The sequence below is a fragment of the Phyllobates terribilis genome, unplaced genomic scaffold, assembly GCF_046119375.1.
Source record: "Phyllobates terribilis strain yellow unplaced genomic scaffold, ASM4611937v1 Scaffold_4__5_contigs__length_816908805, whole genome shotgun sequence".
Classification (NCBI taxonomy): Eukaryota; Metazoa; Chordata; class Amphibia; order Anura; family Dendrobatidae; genus Phyllobates; species Phyllobates terribilis.
Window position 1 is genome coordinate 676,074,414 of NW_027362764.1, and position 25,699 is coordinate 676,100,112.

Consider the following 25,699-nt stretch of genomic DNA (forward strand, 5'->3'; position numbering starts at 1 on the left):
TTGGTTGGTTCTAATGTAATTCAAAATATTGCTACTTAAATTTATATATATGAAGTTCTAATTTATTAATTAATATATATATATATTTTATAAACGTATATTTAAATACAATTATGCGCAATCTCTACTTAGACAAGTGTATATATATATATATATATATATATATATGAACTATTAGAAACTATGTAACTACAATTTACTGTATAAGATTATAAATAAATATTGAGACATTGTATTACATTTTGATACAACATTATAATTACAGTTTTTCCTTAGCCACTCCCTAAACCAAATCTTCTGTCTCTCTCAAATATCTCCAGGAACTCCCTATTTAGGAAAGACATTTTTCTATCCTTCAAAACCTCAGAGAACTGCCTGTTCTTCTGTCCACATTCCATGACGTCACTGTGAGTTGGTCGTCTCACCTGTCTCTGTCCATCAGTTTCAGCCATTTTCCTTTTTAGAGAATCAAAGTTCTGACTGAGAATTAACTCATTCTGTGGAGAGATGGATCTTTGCACTGGCTGATATGGATTATAACATATATGAAATCTTCTGCGTATTTGATAGAGTTCACTATGGGGATGACTCAGTCTAGGAGAGTTTGATATTGGTTTTTGGTAAGATTTTACCTTTCCTGGTTTTATAAATTTAGCTTGATTTATTTTCTTTTCACGATTCTCATGTTTTCTTACAGAATCCAGCATCTGCGCACATTCAAATAATGAATTTTTTTGTGATGCCATAACTTGGGAAACTGAATTTAGGAATTTGAATTTTTGTACAAAAGTTGTTATCATATGTTGTACTTTTCCATTTTGATGAGAGCTTTGTACAACCGTTCAAATATGGACATGAATGTATATGTACATTCCTTCCTACCAATCCTTAGTTTCTGCAGATCTTCTATGTTGGGAAAATCCTTTGTGACACAATAAATCAAATATCTTAATCTGTCCGAATCATTTTCCCATCCATTAGGAGAGTCATTTTCACAGGGCATTAAATGTAAACGTCTGGACAATGTCACAGGAATCCATATTTTAAATAATTGATTCCTCTCCTCATTGGATAAATCAAACTTATCAGAGAATTCATCAAATGTCTCTGAATTTCTACAGGCATGGATTTTGACATCATATTTTGGCATGATTTTGTATAATTTCAGCAAATTTTTCCTCATTTTAATTTGGAGTTGAGCCTGGGTAATTCCAGAATTCTCTGATATTTTTAGTGGCTCTTGTACGTCCGTTCCTCCTACGTCACTCACGTCTCCTCCCACATCACCTAGCATGTCGGTTTCTCGTATGTCAGTCATGTCTCCTCCCATGTCAGGTTTCTGTATGTCCGTCTCTTGGTCAGACCCAAGGTCACCTTCAGTTACAGACACGTGTCTTACTTCTTGTTCATTTTCCACATTACAGTCAGAATCAGTATCACTGTCTGACACTTCTACACTATTTTCCTGCTTAGAAATCTCTAACACAAGACTATGAAAAAAATCTACCAAATGTAGAATATTTCTCAATTTCTGTTTGTCTCTATTTAACAATTTAGAAGTTAACTGTAAATTCTGCAGTTCACATTCTTTGTATAAACTGAGCCACAAAACTTCTATGTCATCTCGTACATTAACTTTGAAATTAATATTACTTTGTTTAGCAAAAGAAGAAATTATATCCATATTTTGCTTACCTTAAGATTCCTTGGCTTCTCTTTATCAGCACGTCCTGTCTTCAGTTAGTCTGATTCTTTTCTGTGTGATTCTGTTCCTTGTTAGTACCTCTGCTTCCTGTCTTTCCTCAGTCTGTAGGTCCTTTCTGCTTCTCGTGACAAACTAGTGAATTTACTGACACGTGAACAACAGCTGTTCAGCTCGTCAGGATTCCCCCTTGTTCACGGAAGAAATTCACTTACTTAATTTAAAAAACAAAAAAACAGGACTGGCTGGCTCACCATTGTAAAATAATACTCTTCCTGTATTATTTTTTTCTACTGAGGACTTCTCAAAGTATCAATATCACGATATTCTTATAAAAAAATGTATCTATTTATTCTTGGATTGTCCATTAAAAAGAATCAGATTGCAGCAGGTCATACAATAATTAGTTATAAAGTAATTGTCCATTTGTCCATAATTACCTTAATTGTTGAGATTCACCCATCTTTCCTTGGATCCTGGCTGGTAAATCATGTCTTTGTCCAGCATGTGTCCAGGCCTACATGTCATCTGCTTCTCAGCATGAAGATCCTGTGTCTTGTGGGGTGGGCAGATCAAGAGAGCCCCCACTTTCTGTACCATGGGCTTTTATAGCCAGTCGTATGGACACCTGTTCTACATATGGTAGTGAACCAAAAATACACACACAAATAGCGCATGTCAACTAGACACGATGGCTGAGGCATAGAACTCAGAAAAATGATTATCGATTAACATTCCAAATGAATTTCCATAACTAACCATTTAACAGAGACCGCCTGGGAATGCCAGGTGCTGAAGGCTTTTGCTTTTTCCTTCCTTCCACCAGCAGGGGGCACTCTCTTCTATGCCTTTTTTCCATTCCCTTTCACAAGTGCACACATTCATTCTCTTTTCTTTTTTTCATTTGCTTTCTCTCTTGCGTTATTTCATCTCTGCAAAATACCAGCATCCTTCTGATCACCGTGGGCCTCCAGCATTGTTGCTTCTTTACTTTTAATACTAGGCTCCTTTTCACCAGGACCAGCGTCTCCCGCGTGGCTGGAGGCAACCACCGGTAACCCCAAGCAGAAGACCTTTGCAGTCAACACGACCCTCCCCCCTGAAGAGCAGCTCAAAGTCACTGGCAACCATCTCACCCTCTTCCTTCATTCACCCCGGAGACGTCTCGCTCCGCCCCCACGTTACGGGTCCAGCTTGCTCTTTCTGTCACATTACCGCGATGAAGGATTTAGCCTGCAAGAAACCCTGCGCCGAGACATTTTTGAAGACACCTGATGCGGCGGGTGAATCACTGCTAAACAAACCACACCTGTAGGGACGGCACAGCCTTTGCATGGACCCTTCGGAGCCCGCCCCGTCACGGCCAGATTGCTCGCCACCAAGCGATCCTGAGAAAGGCTGGCCGGGCGATGGATCGAGCAGCGTCTACTGGCCATACCACCTTGGATACCCCCGATCTTGTCTGATCTTGGAAGCAAAGCACGGTTGGGCTCGGACAGTACTTGGATGGGAGACCTCCTGGGAACACAAGGTGCAGTAGACCATTTTGATGACGTTTTGCCCTACTGCCCAGCTCGGCTAGCATGGAATGGCGCCTTGCCGGACACCGACCTTAAGTAACTTAGATGATGGAAGCCCCAAGGCCTCTGAGCCAGTTGGCAGCTAAGTACGCTACCCCGCCGTCTTCACGCAGGCCTGACACCGAGCTCCTTGCCATGGCTAGGAGTGCTTATTGACTCCGCAGCTCGCCATGTGGAAATGATGGTGTTAAAAGCACTCGGGGCCGTGAAGGGGCCAAGCTTTCAGCAGGTGCCCAGGGAAGGTTTTGGATGCCGGCCGACTAGCGAGGGCCAGCAGAAGTAACATGTTTCTCTGCAAAGAAGCTTGTGTAACCAAGCCAGACGGCTGACAAAGAGCTAACCTCAGTGCAAGGAAGGCAAGGAAGGTGCGGAAGGAATTGGGGAGGGGGGGGTGATTCCTGCTAGGGCCCTGAAATCATAAAACAGGCAGGAGAGTCTGACGCATGGTGACGGAGAGGTTGTAGGGGCAGATAGGGGGTGTTGTCACGTGCGAGCACGTGTGCATGCTGGCTTGTGTGTGAGAGTGCGCTTCCTAGGTGTGGCGTGCTGCAGACAGTCAAAGGGATTGTTCCCTTTCATTAAAAGTTAATCCCCGGCTGCAGGCTATTAGAAAGAAACTAACCGCGCTCTACTCACCCTACCCGGGTCTACCGATGAGTCTCGCCTCTGCTCCCGGCCTGTGGCATTGGCCGTGAAGCTGACGTTCTGTCGACAGCGCTGCAGCCGATCAGTGAGCTCAGCGGCTCTAAGTGGCGCGTTGTGTCTACAAGACCTTTTAAGGAAGCCAGCAAAATTTGAAGAGAAGGGAAAGAACAAAAGTACCTGGTCTTGCTGAGCACTGGAAAGGGCAGCCGGCAGCCAGACGTCAAAGTAGAAAAGCAGCAAGTGAGAGGCTTGTCTATGCCTACGGCCACACCACCCTGGACACGCCCGATCTTGTCTGATCTTGGAAGCTAAGCAGGGTTGGGCCTGGTTAGTATTTGGATGGGAGACCACCTGGGAATACCAGTTGCTGTAGGCTTTTGCTTTTTCCTTCCTTCCACCAGCAGGGGGCACTATCTTCTATGCCTTTTTTCCATTCCCTTTCACAAGTGCACACATTCATTCTCTTTTCTTTTTTTCATTTGCTTTCTCTCTTGCGCTATTTCATCTCTGCAAAATACCAGCATCCTTCTGATCACCGTGGGCCTCCAGCACTGTTGCTTCTTTACTTTTAATACTAGGCGCCTTTTCACCAGGACCAGCTTCTCCCGCGTGGCTGGAGGCAACCACAGGTAACCCCAAGCAGAAGACCTTTGCAGGCAACATGACCCTCAACCCTGAAGAGCAGCTCAAAGTCACTGGCAACCATCTCACCCTCTTCCTTCATTCACCCCTGGACGTCTCGCTCCGCCCCCAAGTTACGGGTCCAGCTTGCTCTTTCTGTCACATTACCGCGATGAAGGGTTTAGCCTGCAGGAGACTCTGCGCCGAGACATTTTTGAAGACACCTGATGCGGCGGGTGAATCACTGCTAAACAAACCACACCTGTAGGAATATCACAGTCTTTGCATGGACCCTTCGGAGCCCGCCCCGTCACGGCCAGATTGCTCGCCACCAAGCGATCCTGAGAAAGGCTGGCCGGGCGATGGATCGAGCAGCGTCTACTGGCCATACCACCTTGGATACGCCCAATCTCATCTGATCTCGGAAGCAAAGCAGGGCTGGGCTCAGACAGTACTTGGATGGGAGACCTCCTGGGAACACCGGGTGCTGTAGACCATTTTGATAACGTTTTGCCCTACTGCACAGCTTGGCTAGCATGGAACGGCGCCTTGCCGGACACCGACCTTAAGTAACTTAGATGATGGAAGCCCCAAAGCCTCTGAGCCAGTTGGCAGCTAAGTACGCTACCCCGCCGCCTTCACGCAGGCCTGACACCGAGCTCCTTGTCACGGCTAGGAGTGCTTATTGACTCCGCAGCTCGCCGTGTGGAAAAGATGGCGTTAAAAGCACCCGGGGCCGTGAAGGGGCCAGGCTTTCAGCAGGTGCCCAGGGAAGGTTTTGGATGCCGGCCGCCTAGCGAGGGCCAGCAGAAGTAACATGTATCTCTGTAAAGAAGCTTGTGTAACCAAGCCAGATGGCTGCCAAAGAGCTAACCTCAGTGCAAGGAAGGCAAGGAAGGTGCGGAAGGAATTGGGGAGGGGGGGTGGGTGATTCCTGATAGGGCCCTGAAATCATAAAACAGGCAGGAGAGTTTGACGCATGGTGACGGAGAGGTTTTAGGGGCAGATAGGGGGTGTTGTCACATGCGAGCACGTGTGCATGCTGGCTTGTATGTGAGAGTGCGCTTCCTAGGTGTGGCGCGCTTCAGACAGTCAAAGGGATTGTTCCCTTTCATTAAAAGTTAATCCCCGGCTGCAGGCTATTAGAAAGCAACTAACCGCGCTCTAATCACCCTACCCGGGTCTACCGGTGAGTCCCGCCTCTGCTCCCGGCCTGTGGCATTGGTCGTGAAGCTGACGTTCCGTCGACAGCGCTGCAGCCGATCAGTGAGCTCAGCGGCTCTGAGTGGGGCGTTGTGTCTACAAGACCTTTTAAGGAAGCGAGCCAAAAAATTGAAGAGAAGGGAAAGCACAAAAGGACCTGGTCTTGCTGAGCACTGGAAAGGGCAGCCGGCAGCCAGACGTCAAAGTAGAAAAGCAGCAAGTGAGAGGCTTGTCTCTGTCTACGTCCACACGACCCTGAACACGCTCGATCTCATCTGATCTCAAAAGCTAAGCAGGGTCAGGCCTGGTTAGTTCTTGGATGGGAGACTGTAAAAGAATACTCTTTCTGTATTATTTTTTTCTACTGAGGACTTCTCAAAGTATCAATATCAAGATATTCTTATAAAAAATGTATCTATTTATTCTTGGATTGTCCATTAAAAAGAATCAGATTGCAGCAGGTACATACAATAATTAGTTATAAAGTAATTGTCCATTTGTCCATAATTAGCTTGTTGAGATTCACCCATCTTTCCTTGGATCCTGGCTGGTAAATCATGTCTTTGTCCAGCATGTGTCCAGGCCTACATGTCATCTGCTTCTCAGCATGAAGATTCTGTGTCTTGTGGGGTGGGCAGAGCAAGAGAGCCCCCCTTTCTGTACCATGGGCTTTTATAGCCAGTCGTATGGCACACCTGTTCTACATATGGTAGTGAACCAAAAATACACACACAAATAGCGCATGTCAACTAGACACGATGGCTGAGGCATAGAACTCAGAAAAATGATTATCGATTAACATTCCAAATGAATTTCCGTAATTAACCATTTAACATTTCCCCCTTTTTTGAGAATAAAAGGACTTTAACTGAAAAATCTCAAAAGAAGATACATTCATCAATCATTTTTTCTTTCCTTCTTCCTTGGCAATATCATTAAATTTCCATAATAATAATAGTAATAGTAATAATAGTATCAATATCGGATTATTGTTATATAATGATGTGAATTCATGTTATGGTAAGCCGTGACTAATATTCATTTAATATGTATAATTATACTTCCCTATATCTAAATTGAAGCAATCGCGGGTTCAATCGTCATCATCTGATGTCATCGGGTCGTCGTCTCGTCTTCTTCTTGGTTCTTTTATAACACAGTCTTTAGGTGAAAACTCCTTTGAAATAAATTACAGCATGTAGATATTGTACAGTCCATAATTGTGTTCATTATTGTTCAGTCCATAAACTGTACTCTTTATTAGAAAGATCATGTGTGTCAGTTGATAAGAAAACAAAGTCCATGGATCAAATGTAGCTTTAATATCTGTGCAGTGTCACCTGGACTTACGTTGGATCGTCTTTGGAATCTTCCGTGTGTCCGCACTGGTCTCGTGTCACTTTTGGAACAGATGTGACGTCTTTGGTCAGTAAAGCAAGGGTTAACTTGACACTTTCCTGCTTTATATAGCACCATAACTAGTACTCAGTCCTTTATATACAGGACACATATGCCAGGTATTACCTGTTCACCAGCTTTCATTGAAGCGTTGCAGGTGATAAGAAACCACTGGAACGTGATGAAACTTAAACACAACACAGTACATATAGGATCATCGTCCTCTGCCGTCCTGGTGATCAGTGGTGTGAATTGTATGTAATGGACACAGTCTATTATAACACTCAGCATTCACACCTGTTACCTTCTGAGACGTCCAGATATCAGTTGCTTCTTCTTGTAACTTTTGAGAATCTCTTTGATTTATAAAAATTAAAAGTCTTTATTAAGATAGAATTCATAATTGCGATGTCTTGATTGAAGTCTTCATTCCCTAATCTGATACAAATCTGGCAGTTTTTCCTAACCTATAATATCACAGCGTACCATAGCAATCAGTAATATCCATCTAATTATTATCAAAATATTAAAATAAATTATGTTTGGAATAATAAACAATAATAGATAATAATTCATTATCAATCAAGTTCTCCATATGATAGAACATTTTTATGTCATAGGTGTAATTACCTTTTCCAACCCATAGGTGTCAGTGTATTTTGAAAAAACAAGTTTTTATATCTTTATTAAACCAATAATATCAAAGAATGTATACTCCTGAACCAAAATGAATAAATATATGAATGTATGAATGAATGAATGAATGAATAAATGAATGAATGAATTGTTGTGTTTACTCAGAAAATGTAAACATTTTTTTCCTTAGCAATATATATTTAATTAAGCAATACTCTTGTATTAGACATTACTTTATTAAATATTAATGTGTTTTCTCAATTGAGATATTGAACTCAAATAAAATCAAATGAGAATTAAAAAATGAAAAAATAGAAAAATAAGAAGTATAAAGTAAGAATAAAATTTTAAAAATGAAAAATAAAATTAAGAGTAAAAATAAGAATAAAAATAAAAATAAGGCCTTTAAATTTTAATGACAAATGCAGAGTAATTATATTCTCCATAAAAAATACCCTTATATCTCCATTATCTGGATGATTTCATATTTGTCCTAACCTTGTACCACCAAAAAATATTAAATTATGCAACTTTGCATGTAATACCCTTCTTAATTATACCATAGTACCTTATTATTATTTCTTCTTTATTAAAATGTATGGAAAATAAGTATTGATCAAAATTGATTATGTAATCAGGATCAAAAACATATTTTCCCCCTTAATACCAAAAATATTATTTTATAAAATTTATGTATATATCAGAACCAAATTAAAAATAATTATTCTTCTAGAAATATTGTGCATAAATTTCATATCGATGAGTAGCATAGATTTGACTAAAGAGAGGTGTGTACCTATTTAGGTAACCATTAAAAATAATATTATAGTTATTCAAGAATATTATCATGTGGAAAATTATTCTAAATATAAATTTGCTTTGTAAACCATTTTGATGTGTGGTTGCCCTTATCCACTATTAGTTAAATCAAGAAATAATAATTATTAAAGAAATATAGAAATATATATGTAGATACAGTAATACCTAATTATGTATTATAATTTCCTCAGAATTAAATATATTTTTGTACCTTCACATAAAGAAACATTTTTTTTTTCAAACATACAAACATACGAGGCCTCTGTCACATCAATCACACTTAGCAGCTGCTGATTTACTCATCTGTCACCTTCACTCTGACATTCACAGATCTGTTCAACTCAAACATTCCACATATGAAATTTTATATATATATATATATATATATATATATATATATTTAACCCAAAATTGTTGTATCCCAATTTATTAATGCGCATTGCCATATCAATTGAATATCTTTATATTTCTTTGAATATTCCCCAAGTACATATTATATAATATGAGAGTAAGTCACTGGAATTTCAGACACTTGAAAAAACTCTTGTCTTAGATTCTTTTTTCACTGGCTGCCCGGTCTTAAGTTACATCAGTTGAAAATAGAATGAATGGGATCCTATACTATTAGCTCAAAGTTCAAAGGACGCAGATGTCACACGTCATGCTGTAAAGCTACTTTAATTTGCACGCACACTTCATGCACAGAAAATATTAGCAACACAAAAGAATTAATAAGTATTACATATATATTATAGTTCAACTAGATATATTGTTATTATTTTAAAATGTTATACACATAAAATCATGCAATTTTTTCACTTCCTGTGTGAATAAAGAAATAAATCCATTTTTAGATGTCTTTGATCAAATTCTGCTTTGGAATGAAAACTCTAAGGAAATATAAGAAAATAAAATTAAATATCAAATTAATACAGAAACAGAATTATTTAAATATCTTATACATATATTGGTTGGTTCTAATGTAATTCAAAATATTGCTACTTAAATTTATATATATGAAGTTCTAATTTATTAATTAATATATATATATATATATTTTATAAACGTATATATAAATACAGTTATACGCAATCTCTACTTAGACAAGTGTATATATATATATATATATATATATATATATGTATATATGAACTATTAGAAACTATGTAACTACAATTTTACTGTATAAGATTATAAATAAATATTGAGACATTGTATTACATTTTGATACAACATTATAATTACAGTTTTTCCTTAGCCACTCCCTAAACCAAATCTTCTGTCTCTCTCAAATATCTCCAGGAACGCCCTATTTAGGAAAGACATTTTTCTATCCTTCAAAACCTCAGAGAACTGCCTGTTCTTCTGTCCACATTCCATGACGTCACTGTGAGTTGGTCGTCTCACCTGTCTCTGTCCATCAGTTTCAGCCATTTTCCTTTTTAGAGAATCACAGTTCTGACTGAGAATTAACTCATTCTGTGGAGAGATGGATCTTTGCACTGGCTGATATGGCTTATAACATATATGAAATCTTCTGCGTATTTGATAGAGTTCACTATGGGGATGACTCAGTCTAGGAGAGTTTGATATTGGCTTTTGGTAAGATTTTACCTTTCCTGGTTTTATAAATTTAGCTTGATTTATTTTCTTTTCACGATTCTCATGTTTTCTAACAAAATCCAGCATCTGCGCACATTCAAATAATGAATTTTTTTGTGATGCCATAACTTGGGAAACTGAATTTAGGAATTTGAATTTTTGTACAAAAGTTGTTATCATATGTTGTACTTTTCCATTTTTGATGAGAGCTTTGTACAACCGTTCAAATATGGACATGAATGTATATGTACATTCATTCCTACCAATCCTTAGTTTCTGCAGATCTTCTATGTTGGGAAAATCCTTTGTGACACAATAAATCAAATATCTTAATCTGTCCGAATCATTTTCCCATCCATTAGGAGAGTCATTTTCACAGGGCATTAAATGTAAACGTCTGGACAATGTCACAGGAATCCATATTTTAAATAATTGATTCCTCTCCTCATTGGATAAATCAAACTTATCAGAGAAGCTCTCAAATGTCTCTGAATTTCTACAGGCATGGATTTTGACATCATATTTTGGCATGATTTTGTATAATTTCAGCAAATTTTTCCTCATTTTAATTTGGAGTTGAGCCTGGGTAATTCCAGAATTCTCTGATATTTTTAGTGGCTCTTGTACGTCCGTTCCTCCTACGTCACTCACGTCTCCTCCCACATCACCTAGTATGTCGGTTTCTCGTATGTCAGTCATGTCTCCTCCCATGTCAGGTTTCTGTATGTCCGTCTCTTGGTCAGACCCAAGGTCACCTTCAGTTACAGACACGTGTCTTACTTCTTGTTCATTTTCCACATTACAGTCAGAATCAGTATCACCGTCTGACACTTCTACACTATTTTCCTGCTTAGAAATCTCTAACACAAGACTATGAAAAAAATCTACCAAATGTAGAATATTTCTCAATTTCTGTTTGTCTCTTTTTACCAATTTAGAAGTTAACTGTAAATTCTGCAATTCACATTCTTTGTATAAACTGAGCCACAAAACTTCTTTGTCATCTCCTACATTAACTTTGAAATTAATATTACTTTGTTTAGCAAAAGAAGAAATTATATCCATATTTTGCTTACCTTAAGATTTCTTGGCTTCTCTTTATCAGCACGTCCTGTCTTCAGTTCGTCTGATTCTTTTCCTGTGTGATTCTGTTCCTTGTTAGTACCTCTGCTTCCTGTCTTTCCTCAGTCTGTAGGTCCTTTCTGCTTCTCGTGACAAACTAGTGAATTTACTGACACGTGAACAACAGCTGTTCAGCTCGACAGGACTCCCCCCTTGTTCACGGAAGAAATTCACTTACTTAATTTAAAAAACAAAAAAACAGGACTGGCTGGCTCACCATTGTAAAATAATACTCTTCCTGTATTATTTTTTTCTACTGAGGACGTCTTAAAGTATCAATATCACGATATTCTTATAAAAAAATGTATCTATTTATTCTTGGATTGTCCATTAAAAAGAATCAGATTGCAGCAGGTACATACAATAATTAGTTATAAAGTAATTGTCCATTTGTCCATAATTACCTTAATTGTTGAGATTCACCCATCTTTCCTTGGATCCTGGCTGGTAAATTATGTCTTTGTCCAGCATGTGTCCAGGCCTACATGTCATCTGCTTCTCAGCATGAAGATTCTGTGTCTTGTGGGGTGGGCAGAGCAATAGAGCCCCCCCTTTCTGTACCATGGGCTTTTATAGCCAGTCGCATGGACACCTGTTCTACATATGGTAGTGAACCAAAAATACACACACAAATAGCGCATGTCAACTAGACACGATGGCTGAGGCATAGAACTCAGAAAAATGATTATCGATTAACATTCCAAATGAATTTCCATAATTAACCATTTAACATTTCCCCCTTTTTTGAGAATAAAAGGACTTTAACTGAAAAATCTCAAAAGAAGATACATTCATCAATCATTTTTTCTTTCCTTCTTCCTTGGCAATATCATTAAATTTCCATAATAATAATAATAGTAATTATAGTATCAATATCGGATTATTGTTATATAATGATGTGAATTCATGTTATGGTAAGCCGTGACTAATATTCATTTAATATGTATAATTAAACTTCCCTATATCTAAATTGAAGCAATCGCGGGTTCAATCGTTATCATCTGATGTCATCGGGTCGTCGTCTCATCTTCTTCTTGGTTCTTTTATAACACAGTCTTTAGATGAAAACTCCTTTGAAATAAATTACAGCATGTAGATATTGTACAGTCCATAATTGTGTTCATTATTGTTCAGTCCATAAACTGTACTCTTTATTAGAAAGATCATGTGTGTCAGTTGATAAGAAAACAAAGTCCATGGACGAAATGTAGCTTTAATATCTGTGCAGTGTCACCTGGACTTACGTTGGATCGTCTTTGGAATCTTCCATGTGTCCGCACTGGTCTCGTGTCACTTTTGGAACAGATGTGACGTCTTTGGTCAGTAAAGCAAGGGTTAACTTGACACTTTCCTGCTTTATATAGCACCATAACCAGTACTCAGTCCTTTATATACAGGACACATCTGCCAGGTATTACCTGTTCACCAGCTTTCATTGAAGCGTTGCAGGTGATAAGAAACCACTGGAACGTGATGAAACTTGAACACAACACAGTACATATAGGATCATCGTCCTCTGCCGTCCTGGTGATCAGTGGTGTGAATTGTATTGTATGTAATGGACACAGTCTATTATAACACTCAGCATTCACACCTGTTACCTTCTGAGACGTCCGGATATCAGTTGCTTCTTCTTGTAACTTTTGAGAATCTCTTTGATTTATAAAAATTAAAAGTCTTTATTAAGATAGAATTCATAATTGCGATGTCTTGATTGAAGTCTTCATTCCCTAATCTGATACCAAATCTGGCAGTTTTTCCTAACCTATAATATCACAGCGTACCATAGCAATCAGTAATATCCATCTAATTATTATCAAAATATTAAAATAAATTATGTTTGGAATAATAAACAATAATAGATAATAATTCATTATCAATCAAGTTCTCCATATGATAGAACATTTTTATGTCATAGGTGTAATTACCTTTTCCAACCCATAGGTGTCAGTGTATTTTGAAAAAACAAGTTTTTATATCTTTATTAAACCAATAATATCAAAGAATGTATACTCCTGAACCAAAATGAATAAATATATGAATGTATGAATAAATGAATGAATGAATAAATGAATGAGTGAATTGTCGTGTTTACTCAGAAAATGTAAACATTTTTTTCCTTAGCAATATATATTTAATGAAGCAATACTATTGTATTAGACATTACTTTATTAAATATTAATGTGTTTTCTCAATTGAGATATTGAACTCAAATAAAATCAAATGAGAATTAAAAAAATGAAAAAATAGAAAAATAAGAAGTATAAAGTAAGAATAAAATTTTAAAAATGAAAAATAAAATTAAGAGTAAAAATAAGAATAAAAATAAAAATAAGGCCTTTAAATTTTAATGACAAATGCAGAGTAATTATATTCTCCATAAAAAATACCCTTATATCTCCATTATCTGGATGATTTCATATTTGTCATAACCTTGTACCACCAAAAAATATTAAATTATGCAACTTTGCATGTAATACCCTTCTTAATTATACCATAGTACCTTATTATTATTTCTTCTTTATTAAAATGTGTGGAAAATAAGTATTGATCAAAATTGATTATGTAATCAGGATCAAAAACACATTTTCCCCCTTAATACCAAAAATATTATTTTATAAAATTTATGTATATATCAGAACCAAATTATAAATTTCATATCGATGAGTAGCATAGATTTGACTAAAGAGAGGTGTGTACCTATTTAGGTAACCATTAAAAATAATATTATAGTTATTCAAGAATATTATCATGTGGAAAATTATTCTAAATATAAATTTGCTTTGTAAAGCATTTTAATGTGTGGTTGCCCTTATCCACTATTAGTTAAATCAAGAAATAATAATTATTAAAGAAATATATATATGTAGATAATACCTAATTATGTATTATAATTTCCTTAGAATTAAATATATTTTTGTACCTTCACATAAAGAAACATTTTTATTTTTTCAAACATACAAACATACGAGGCCATCTGTCACATCAATCACACTTAGCAGCTGCTGATTTACTCATCTGTCACCTTCACTCTGACATTCACAGATCTGTTCAACTCAAACATTCCACATAAGAAGTTTTAGACATATATATATTTAACCCAAAATTGTTGTATCCCAATTTATTAATGCGCATTGCCATATCAATTGAATATCTTTATATTTCTTTGAATATTCCCCAAGTACATATTATATAATATGAGAGTAAGTCACTGGAATTTCAGACACTTGAAAAAACTCTTGTCTTAGATTCTTTTTTCACTGGCTGTCCGGTCTTAAGTTACATCAGTTGAAAATAGAATGAATGGGATCCTATACTATTAGCTCAAAGTTCAAAGGCCGCAGCTGTCACACGTCATGCTGTAAAGCTACTTTAATTTGCACGAACACTTCATGCACAGAAAATATTAGCAACACAAAAGAATTAATAAGTATTACATATATATTATAGTTCAACTAGATATATTGTTATTATTTTAAAATGTTATACACATAAAATCATGCAATTTTTTCACTTCCTGTGTGAATAAAGAAATAAATCCATTTTAGAGTTCTTTGATCAAATCCTGCTTTGGAATGAAAACTCTAAGGAAATATAAGAAAATAAAATTAAATATCAAATTCATACAGAAACAGAATTATTTAAATATCTTATACATATATTGGTTGGTTCTAATGTAATTCAAAATATTGCTACTTAAATTTATATATATGAAGTTCTAATTTATTAATTAATATATATATATATATATTTTATAAACGTATATATAAATACAATTATACGCAATCTCTACTTAGACAAGTGTATATATATATATATATATATATATATATATAAACTATTAGAAACTATGTAACTACAATTTTACTGTATAAGATTATAAATAAATATTGAGACATTGTATTACATTTTGATAAAACATTGTAATTACAGTTTTTCCTTAGCCACTCCCTAAACCAAATCTTCTGTCTCTCTCAAATATCTACAGGAACGCCATATTTAGGAAAGACATTTTTCTATCCTTCAAAACCTCAGAGAACTGCCTGTTCTTCTGTCCACATTCCATGACGTCACTGTGAGTTGGTCGTCTCACCTGTCTCTGTCCATCAGTTTCAGCCATTTTCCTTTTTAGAGAATCACAGTTCTGACTGAGAATTAACTCATTCTGTGGAGAGATGGATCTTTGCACTGGCTGATATGGCTTATAACATATATGAAATCTTCTGCGTATTTGATAGAGTTCACTATGGGGATGACTCAGTCTAGGAGAGTTTGAAATTGGCTTTTGGTAAGATTTTACCTTTCCTGGTTTTATAAATTTAGCTTGATTTATTTTCTTTTCACGATTCTCATGTTTTCTAACAAAATCCACCATCTGCGCACATTCAAATAATGAATTTTTTGGGATGCCATAACTTGGGAAACTGAATTTAGGAATTTGAATTTTTGTACAAAAGTTGTTATCATATGTTGTACTTTTCCATTTTTGATGAGAGCTTTGTACAACCGTTCAAATATGGACATGAATGTATATGTACATTCCTTCCTACCAATCCTTAGTTTCTGCAGATCTTCTATGTTGGGAAAATCCTTTGTGACACAATAGATCAAATATCTTAATCTGTCCGAATCATTTTCCCATCCATTAGGACAGTCATTTTCACAGGGCATTAAATGTAAACGTCTGGACAATGTCACAGGAATCCATATTTTAAATAATTGATTCCTTTCCTCATTGGATAAATCAAACTTATCAGAGAAGCTCTCAAATGTCTCTGAATTTCTACAGGCATGGATTTTGACATCATATTTTGGCATGATTTTGTATAATTTCAGCAAATTTTTCCTCATTTTAATATGGAGTTGAGCCTGGGTAATTCCAGAATTCTCTGATATTTTTAGTGGCTCTTGTACGTCCGTTCCTCCTACGTCACTCACGTCTCCTCCCACATCACCTAGCATATCGGTTTCTCGTATGTCAGTCATGTCTCCTCCCATGTCAGGTTTCTGTATGTCCGTCTCTTGGTCAGACCCAAGGTCACCTTCAGTTACAGACACGTGTCTTACTTCTTGTTCATTTTCCACATTACAGTCAGAATCAGTATCACCGTCTGACACTTCTACACTATTATCCTGCTTAGAAATCTCTAACACAAGACTATGAAAAAAATCTACCAAATGTAGAATATTTCTCAATTTCTGTTTGTCTCTATTTACCAATTTAGAAGTTAACTGTAAATTCTGCAATTCACATTCTTTGTATAAACTGAGCCACAAAACTTCTATGTCATCTCCTACATTAACTTTGAAATTAATATTACTTTGTTTAGCAAAACAAGAAATTATATCCATATTTTGCTTACCTTAAGATTCCTTGGCTTCTCTTTATCAGCACGTCCTGTCTTCAGTTCGTCTGATTCTTTTCCTGTGTGATTCTGTTCCTTGTTAGTACCTCTGCTTCCTGTCTTTCCTCAGTCTGTAGGTCCTTTCTGCTTCTCGTGACAAACTAGTGAATTTACTGACACGTGAACAACAGCTGTTCAGCTCGTCAGGACTTCCCCCTTGTTCACGGAAGAAATTCACTTACTTAATTTAAAAAACAAAAAAACAGGACTGGCTGGCTCACCATTGTAAAATAATACTCTTCCTGTATTATTTTTTTCTACTGAGGACTTCTCAAAGTATCAATATCACGATATTCTTATAAAAAAATGTATCTATTTATTCTTGGATTGTCCATTAAAAAGAATCAGATTGCAGCAGGTACATACAATAATTAGTTATAAAGTAATTGTCCATTTGTCCATAATTAGCTTAATTGTTGAGATTCACCCATCTTGCCTTGGATCCTGGCTGGTAAATCATGTCTTTGTCCAGCATGTGTCCAGGCCTACATGTCATCTGCTTCTCAGCATGAAGATTCTGTGTCTTGTGGGGTGGGCAGAGCAAGAGAGCCCCCCCTTTCTGTACCATGGGCTTTTATAGCCAGTCGTATGGACACCTGTTCTACATATGGTAGTGAACCAAAAATACACACACAAATAGCGTATGTCAACTAGACACGATGGCTGAGGCATAGAACTCAGAAAAATGATTATCGATTAACATTCCAAATGAATTTACATAATTAACCATTTAACAGAGACCGCCTGGGAATGCCAGGTGCTGTAGGCTTTTGCTTTTTCCTTCCTTCCACCAGCAGGGGGCACTCTCTTCTATGCCTTTTTTCCATTCCCTTTCACAAGTGCACACATTCATTCTCTTTTCTTTTTTTCATTTGCTTTCTCTCTTGAGCTATTTCATCTCTGCAAAATACCAGCATCCTTCTGATCACTGTGGGCCTCCAGCATTGTTGCTTATTTACTTTTAATACTAGGCTCCTTTTCACCAGGACCAGCGTCTCCTGGGTGGCTGGAGGCAACCACCGGTAACCCCAAGCAGAAGACCTTTGCAGGCAACACGACCCTCCCCCCTGAAGAGCAGCTCAAAGTCACTGGCAACCATCTCACCCTCTTCCTTCATTCACCCCTGGACGTCTCGCTCCGTCCCCAAGTTACGGGTCCAGCTTGCTCTTTCTGTCACATTACCGCGATGAAGGGTTTAGCCTGCAGGAGACCCAGCGGCGAGACATTTTTGAAGACACCTGATGCGGCGGGTGAATCACTGCTAAACAAACCACACCTGTAGGGACGGCACAGCCTTTGCATGGACCCTTCGGAGCCCGCCCCGTCACGGCCAGATTGCTCGCCACCAAGCGTTCCTGAGAAAGACTGGCCGGGCGATGGATCAAACAGCATCTACTGGCCATACCACCTTGGATACGCCTGATCTCGTCTGATCTCGGAAGCAAAGCAGGGCTGGGCTAAGACAGTACATGGATGGGAGACCTCCTGGGAACACCGGGTGCTGTAGACCATTTTGATGACGTTTTGCCCTACTGCCCAGCTCGGCTAGCATGGAACGGCGCCTTGCCGGACACCGACCTTAAGTAACTTAGATGATGGAAGCCCCAAGGCCTCTGAGCCAGTTGGCAGCTAAGTACGCTACCCCGCCGCCTTCACGCAGGCCTGACACCGAGCTCCTTGTCACGGCTAGGAGTGCTTATTGACTCCGCAGCTCACCGCGTGGAAATGATGGCGTTAAAAGCACCCGGGGCCGTGAAGGGGCCAGGCTTTCAGCACGTGCCCAGGGAAGGTTTTGGATGCCGACCGCCTAGCGAGGGCCAGCAGAAGTAACATGGTTCTCTGCAAAGAAGCTTGTGTAACCAAGCCAGATGGCTGCCAAAGAGCTAACCTCAGTGCAAGGAAGGCAAGGAAGGTGCGGAAGGAATTGGGGAGGGGGGGGGGTGATTCCTGCTAGGGCCCTGAAATCATAAAACAGGCAAGAGAGTCTGACGCATGGTGACGGAGAGGTTGTAGGGGCAGATAGGGGGTGTTGTCACGTGCGAGCACGTGTGCATGCTGGCTTGTGTGTGAGAGTGCGCTTCCTAGGTGTGGCGTGCTGCAGACAGTCAAAGGGATTGTTCCCTTTCATTAAAAGTTAATCCCCGGCTGCAGCCTATTAGAAAGCAACTAACCGCGCTCTATTCACCCTACCCGGGTCTACTGGTGAGTCTCGCCTCTGCTCCCGGCCTGTGGCATTGGCCGTGAAGCTGACGTTCCGTCGACAGTGCTGCAGCCGATCAGTGAGCTCAGCCGCTCTGAGTGGGGCGTTGAGTCTACAAGACCTTTTAAGGAAGCCAGCAAAAAAATTGAAGAAAAGCGAAAGCACAAAAGGACCTGGTCTTGCTGAGCACTGGAAAGGGCAGCCGGCAGCCAGACGTCAAAGTAGAAAAGCAGCAAGTGAGTGGCTTGTCTCTGCCTACGGCCACACCACCCTTAACACGCCTGATCTCGTCTGATTTTGGAAGCTAAGCAGGGTTGGGCCTGGGTATTACTTGGATGGGAGACCACCTGGGAATACCAGCTGCTATAGGCTTTTGCTTTTTCCTTCCTTCCACCAGCAGGGGGCACTCTCTTCTATGCCTTTTTTCCATTCCCTTTCACAAGTGCACACATTCATTCTCTTTTCTTTTTTTCATTTGCTTTCTCTCTTGCGCTATTTCATCTCTGCAAAATACCAGCATCCTTCTGATCACCGTGGGCCTCCAGCATTGTTGCTTCTTTACTTTTAATACTAGGCTCCTTTTCACCAGGACCAGCGTCTCCCGGGTGGCTGGAGGCAACCACCGGTAACCCCAAGCAGAACACCTTTGCAGGCAACACGACCCTCCCCCCTGAAGAGCAGCTCAAAGTCACTGGCAACCATTCACCCTCTTCCTTCATTCACCCCTGGACGTATCGCTCCACCCCCACGTAACGGGTCCAGCTTGCTCTTTCTGTCACATTACCGCGATGAAGGGTTTAGCCTGCAGGAGACCCTGAGCCGAGACATTTTTGAAGACACCTAATGCTGCGGGTGAATCACTGCTAAACAAACCACCCCTGTAGGGACGGCACAGCCTTTGCATGGACCCTTCGGAGCCCGCCCCGTCACGGCCAGATTGCTCGCCACCAAGCGATCCTGAGAAAGGCTGGCCGGGCGATGGATCGAGCAACGTCTACTGGCCATATCACCTTGGATACGCCCGATCTCATCTGATCTTGGAAGCAAAGCAGGGCTGGGCTTGGACAGTACTTGATTGGGAGACCTCCTGGGAACACCGGGTGCTGTAGACCATTTTGATGACGTTTTGCCCTACTGCCCAGCTCGGCTAGCATGGAACGGCGCCTTGCCGGACACCGACCTTAAGTAACTTAGATGATGGAAGCCCCAAGGCCTCTGAGCCAGTTGGCAGCTAAGTACGCTAACCTGCCGCCTTCACGCAGGGCTGACACTGAGCTCTTTGCCACGGCTAGGAGTGCTTATTGACTCCGCAGCTCGCAGTGTGGAAATGATGGCGTTAAAAGCGCCCGGGGCTGTGAAGGGGCCAGGCTTTCAGCAGGTGCCAAGGGAAGGTTTTGGATGCCGGCCGCCTAGCGAGGGCCTGCAGAAGTAACATGTTTCTCTGCAAAGAAGCTTGTGTAACCAAGTCAGACGGCTGACAAAGAGCTAACCTCAGTGCAAGGAAGGAAAGGAAGGTGCGGAAGGAATTGGGGAGGGGGGGTGATTCCTGCTAGGGCCCTGAAATCATAAAACAGGCAGGAGAGTCTGACGCATGGTGACGGAGAGTTTGTAGGGGCAGATTGGCGGTGTTGTCACGTGCGAGCACGTGTGCATGCTGGCTTATGTGTGAGAGTGCGCTTCCTAGGTGTGGCGCGCTGCAGACAGTCAAAGGGATTGTTCCCTTTCATTAAAAGTTAATCCCCGGCTGCAGGCTATTAGAAAGCAACTAACCGCGCTCTACTCACCCTACCCGGGTCTACCGGTGAGTCTCGCCTCTGCTACCGGCCTGTGGCATTGGCCGTGAAGCTGACGTTCCGTCGAGAGCGCTGCAGCCGATCAGTGAGCTCAGCGGCTCTGAGTGGGGCGTTCTGTCTACAAGACCTTTTAAGGAAGCCAGCAAAAAAATTGAAGAGAAGGGAAAGCACAAAAGGACCTGGTCTTGCTGAGAACTGGAAAGGGTAGCCGGCAGCCAGACGTCAAAGTAGAAAGGCAGCAAGTGAGATGCTTGTCTGTGCCTACGGCCACAGTACCCTGAACGTGCCCAATCTTGCCTGATCTTGGAAGCTAAGCAGGGTTGGGCCTGGTTAGTACTTGGATGGGAGACTGCCTGGGAATACCATGTGCTGTAGGCTTTTGCTTTTTCCTTCCTCCCACCAGCAGGGGGCACTCTCTTCAATGCCTTTTTTCCATTCCCTTTCACAAGTGCACACATTCATTCTCTTTTCATTTTTTCATTTGCTTTCTCTCTTGCGCTATTTCATCTCTGCAAAATACCAGCATCCTTCTGATCACCGTGGGCCTCCAGTATTGTTGCTTCTTTACTTTTAATACTAGGCTCCTTTTCACCAGGACCAGCGTCTCCCGCGTGGCTGGAGGCAACCACCGGTAACCCCAAGCAGAAGACATTTGCAGGCAACATGACCCTCAACCCTGAAGAGCAGCTCAAAGTCACTGGCAACCATCTCACCCTCTTCGTTCATTCACCCCTGGATGTCTCGCTCCGCCCCCAAGTTACGGGTCCAGCTTGCTCTTTCTGTCACATTACCATGATGAAGGGTTTAACCTGCAGCAGACCCTGCGCCGAGACATTTTTGAAGACACCTGATGCGGCGGGTGAATCACTGCTAAACAAACCACACCTGTAGGGACGGCACAGCCTTTGCATGGACCCTTCGGAGCCCGCCCCGTCACGGCCAGATTGCTCGCCACCAAGCGATCCTGAGAAAGGCTGGCCGGGCGATGAATCGAACAGCATCTACTGGCCATACCACCTTGGATATGCCTGATCTCGTCTGATCTCGGAAGCAAAGCAGGGATGGGCTCGGACAGTACTTGGATGGGATACCTCCTGGGAACACCGGGTGCTGTAGACCATTTTGATGACGTTTTGCCCTACTGCCCAGCTCGGCTAGCATGGAACGGTGCCTTGCCGGACACCGACCTTAAGTAACTTAGATGATGGAAGCCTCAAGGCCTCTGAGCCAGTTGGCAGCTAAGTACGCTAGCCCGCCGCCTTCACGCAGGCCTGACACCGAGCTACTTGCCACGGCTAGGAGTGCTTATTGACTCCGCAGCTCGCCGTGTGGAAATGATGGCGTTAAAAGCACCCCGGGCCGTGAAGGGGCCAGGCTTTCAGCAGGTGCCCAGGGAAGGTTTTGGATGCTGGCCGCCTAGCGAGGGCCAGCAGAAGTAACATGTTTCTCTGCAAAGAAGCTTGTGTAACCAAGCCAGATGGCTGACAAAGAGCTAACCTCAGTGCAAGGAAGGCAAGGAAGGAATTGGGGAGGGGGGGGTGATTCCTGCTAGGGCCCTGAAATCATAAAAAAGGCTGGAGATTCTGACGCATGGTGACGGAGAGGTTGTAGGGGGAGATAGGGGGTGTTGTCACGTGCGAGCACGTGTGCATGCTGGCTTGTGTGTGAGAGTGCACTTCCTAGGTGTGGCGCGCTGCAGACAGTCAAAGGGATTGTTCCCTTTCATTAAAAGTTAATCCCCGGCTGCAGGCTATTAGAAAGCAACTAACCGCGCACTGCTCACCCTACCTGGGTCTACCGGTGAGTCTCGCCTCTGATCCCGGCCTGTGGTATTGGCCGTGAAGCTGACGTTCCGTCGACAGCGCTGCAGCCGATCAGTGAGCTCAGCGGCTCTGAGTGGGGCGTTGTGTCTAGAGATGAGCGTTGTTCTACTCGAACTGTTCGCCAATCTCAAATTCGAGCTGTTTTGGGCGGTGTTCGAGCCGTTCGGCGAACTCGAACAATTTGAGAAAAATTCGGCTGTTCGAGGTTATGTTCGATAACTGTTCGTGCACCAAAATCATAACTGGATTTTTTCTCAGTAATGATGAAAATTAATGTTAATACGCAGTTTGAGTGTACAGCGGGGTGGGGGGAGGGGCAGGGGATGGATCTCTGCAGGAACAATGAAGATCTCCATTTTTTTTTCTCTTTCCCGCATTTGCAGTGAGGAGGTGCAATCTGTCAGCCTATCAGCAGCGCACACACGGAGCGAAGTGCTTTTTTTCACACAAGCAAGGGCATGTGTCATTGGCAGTGTATGTCACATGTCCTTGCCCTATAAGACCAAGCCATTTTCCCCGTCGCCACCATTTTCTCACTGCTGCAGCTGCGTGTTAGACGGCACCGCTGTTGCTGTGTGCGCTATACCTTGTTAATTTCAAGCCAATTTTCGCACAAATCTACAGAAAGCTTGGGAGTAGGGAATAGTTGTGATTGCAGTCCTTTTAAGTACTAGGTTACAGCATTTCCTATGACTTTTATCAGGCAGGTCTGTGCTCTTAAATAGATAGATTGTGGGAGTAAAGACTAATTGTAATTGGAGTCCTTTTCAGGACTAGGTTACATCAGTTCCTATCAGTTTTTGCCAGGCAGGTCTGTGCCAGTGCTGTGCAAGTTTTTTTCACAGCATTTGGCTGAATCTAGCAAAGCTAATCCTTTTTGGCCTATTGCAGAGTGTGTTAGTCAGTGGAGTAGCCTATCTGTGTTGCAAGATATACCACCTGTGTATAGAATACCAATTTTTTTACTGCACCTAGTGAAGTAAAATCTTTTGGGCATAGCATCATTCTATTAGTCCATCTATACTGACCTCCATCAGGTTGCAAATTGAATATAATTTTTTTCTGCATCTAGCTCTGAAAAAATATTGGGCTTCTAGCTGTGTGTGGTACTTGTTCTATTAATCCATCTATACAGACCTCCATCAGGTTGCAAACTGAATATATTTTTTTCTACATCTACCTCTGAAAAAATATTGGGCTTTTAGCTGTGTGTGGGACTTGTTCTATTAATCCATCTATACAGACCTCCATCAATTTGCAAACTGAATATATTTTTTTCTGTATCTACCTCTGAAAAAATATTGGGCTTCTAGCTGTGTGTGGGACTTGTTGTATTAGTCCATCTATACTGACCTCCATCAGGTTGCAAACTGAATATATTTTTTTCTGCATCTACCTCTGAAAAAATATTGGGCTTCTAGCTGTGTGTGGGACTTGTTCTATTAATCCATCTATACAGACCTCCATCAGGTTTCAAACTGAATATATTTTTTTCTGCATCTACCTCTGAAAAAATATTGGGCTTCTAGCTGTGTGTGGGACTTGTTCTATTAATCCATCTATACAGACCTCCATCAGGTTGCAAACTGAATATAATTTATTTCTGCATCTACCTCTGAAAAAATATTTGGGCTTCTAGCTGTGTGTGGGACTTGTTCTATTAGTCCATCTATACTGACCTCCATAAGGTTGCAAACTGAATATAATTTTTTTCTGCATCTACATCTGAAAAAATATTTGGCCTTCTAGCTGTGTGTGGGACTTGTTCTATTAGTCCATCTATACTGACCTCCATCAGGTTGCAAATTGAATATAATATTTTTCTGCATCTAGCTCTGAAAAAATGTTTGGCCTTCTAGCAGTGTGTGGAACTTGTTCTATTAGTCCATCTATACTGACCTCCATCAGGTTGCAAACTGAATATAATTTTTTTCTGCATCTACCTCTGAAAAAATATTTGGGCTTCTAGCTGTGTGTGGGACTTGTTCTATTAGTCCATCTATACTGACCTCCATCAGGTTGCAAATTGAATATAATATTTTTCTGCATCTAGCTCTGGAAAAAATGTTTGGCCTTCTAGCAGTGTGTGGGACTTGTTCTATTAGTCCATCTATACTGACCTCCATCAGGTTGCAAACTGAATATATTTTTTTCTGCATCTACCTCTGAAAAAATATTGGGCTTCTAGCTGTGTGTGGGACTTGTTCTATTAATCCATCTATACAGACCTCCATCAGGTTGCAAATTGAATATAATATTTTTCAGCATCTAGCTCTGAAAAAATGTTTGGCCTTCTAGCAGTGTGTGGGACTTGTTCTATTAGTCCATCTATACTGACCTCCATCAGGTTGCAAACTGAATATATTTTTTTCTGCATCTACCTCTGAAAAAATATTGGGCCTCTAGCTGTGTGTGGGACTTGTTCTATTAATCCATCTATACAAACCTCCATCAGATTGCAAACTGAATATATTTTTTTCTGCATCTACCTCTGAAAAAATATTGGGCTTCTATCTGTGTGTGGGACTTGTTCTATTAATCCATCTATACAGACCTCCATCAGGTTGCAAACTGAATATAATTTTTTTCTGCATCTACCTCTGAAAAAATATTTGGGCTTCTAGCTGTGTGTGGGACTTGTTCTATTAGTCCATCTATACTGACCTCCATCAGGTTGCAAATTGAATATAATATTTTTCTGCATCTAGCTCTGAAAAAATGTTTGGCCTTCTAGCAGTGTGTGGGACTTGTTCTATTAGTCCATCTATACTGACCTCCATCAGGTTGCAAACTGAATATATTTTTTTCTGCATCTACCTCTGAAAAAATATTGGGCTTCTAGCTGTGTGTGGTTCTTGTTCTATTAATCCATCTATACAGACCTCCATCAGGTTGCAAACTGAATATATTTTTTTCTGCATCTACCTCTGAAAAAATATTGGGCTTCTAGCTGTGTGTGGGACTTGTTCTATTAATCCATCTATACAGACCTCCATCAGGTTGCAAACTGAATATATTTTTTTCTGCATCTACCTCTGAAAAAATATTGGGCTTCTAGCTGTGTGTGGGACTTGTTCTATTAATCCATCTATACAGACCTCCATCAGGTTGCAAACTGAATATAATTTTTTTCTGCATCTACCTCTGAAA

The 25,699-nt window shown here is 40.5% G+C and overlaps 1 non-coding gene and 7 pseudogenes across 1 annotated transcript; all 8 read left to right on the plus strand.

The window, feature by feature from the left end:
* Window positions 1–3,125: 3,125 nt before the first annotated feature.
* Window positions 3,126–3,245, plus strand: LOC141269385 (5S ribosomal RNA; annotated as a pseudogene).
* A 939-nt stretch (window positions 3,246–4,184) lies between these two features.
* On the plus strand, window positions 4,185–4,303 carry LOC141267016 (5S ribosomal RNA). The gene has a single exon (XR_012321035.1). It is a non-coding gene; the product is annotated as a 5S ribosomal RNA (ribosomal RNA).
* Window positions 4,304–4,924: 621 nt separating this feature from the next.
* On the plus strand, window positions 4,925–5,044 carry LOC141267963 (5S ribosomal RNA; annotated as a pseudogene).
* A 13,079-nt stretch (window positions 5,045–18,123) lies between these two features.
* On the plus strand, window positions 18,124–18,243 carry LOC141268651 (5S ribosomal RNA; annotated as a pseudogene).
* Window positions 18,244–19,186: 943 nt separating this feature from the next.
* On the plus strand, window positions 19,187–19,305 carry LOC141268510 (5S ribosomal RNA; annotated as a pseudogene).
* A 620-nt stretch (window positions 19,306–19,925) lies between these two features.
* Window positions 19,926–20,045, plus strand: LOC141267918 (5S ribosomal RNA; annotated as a pseudogene).
* Window positions 20,046–20,985: 940 nt separating this feature from the next.
* On the plus strand, window positions 20,986–21,104 carry LOC141268823 (5S ribosomal RNA; annotated as a pseudogene).
* A 621-nt stretch (window positions 21,105–21,725) lies between these two features.
* LOC141268378 (5S ribosomal RNA) lies at window positions 21,726–21,845 on the plus strand (annotated as a pseudogene).
* Window positions 21,846–25,699: the final 3,854 nt, after the last annotated feature.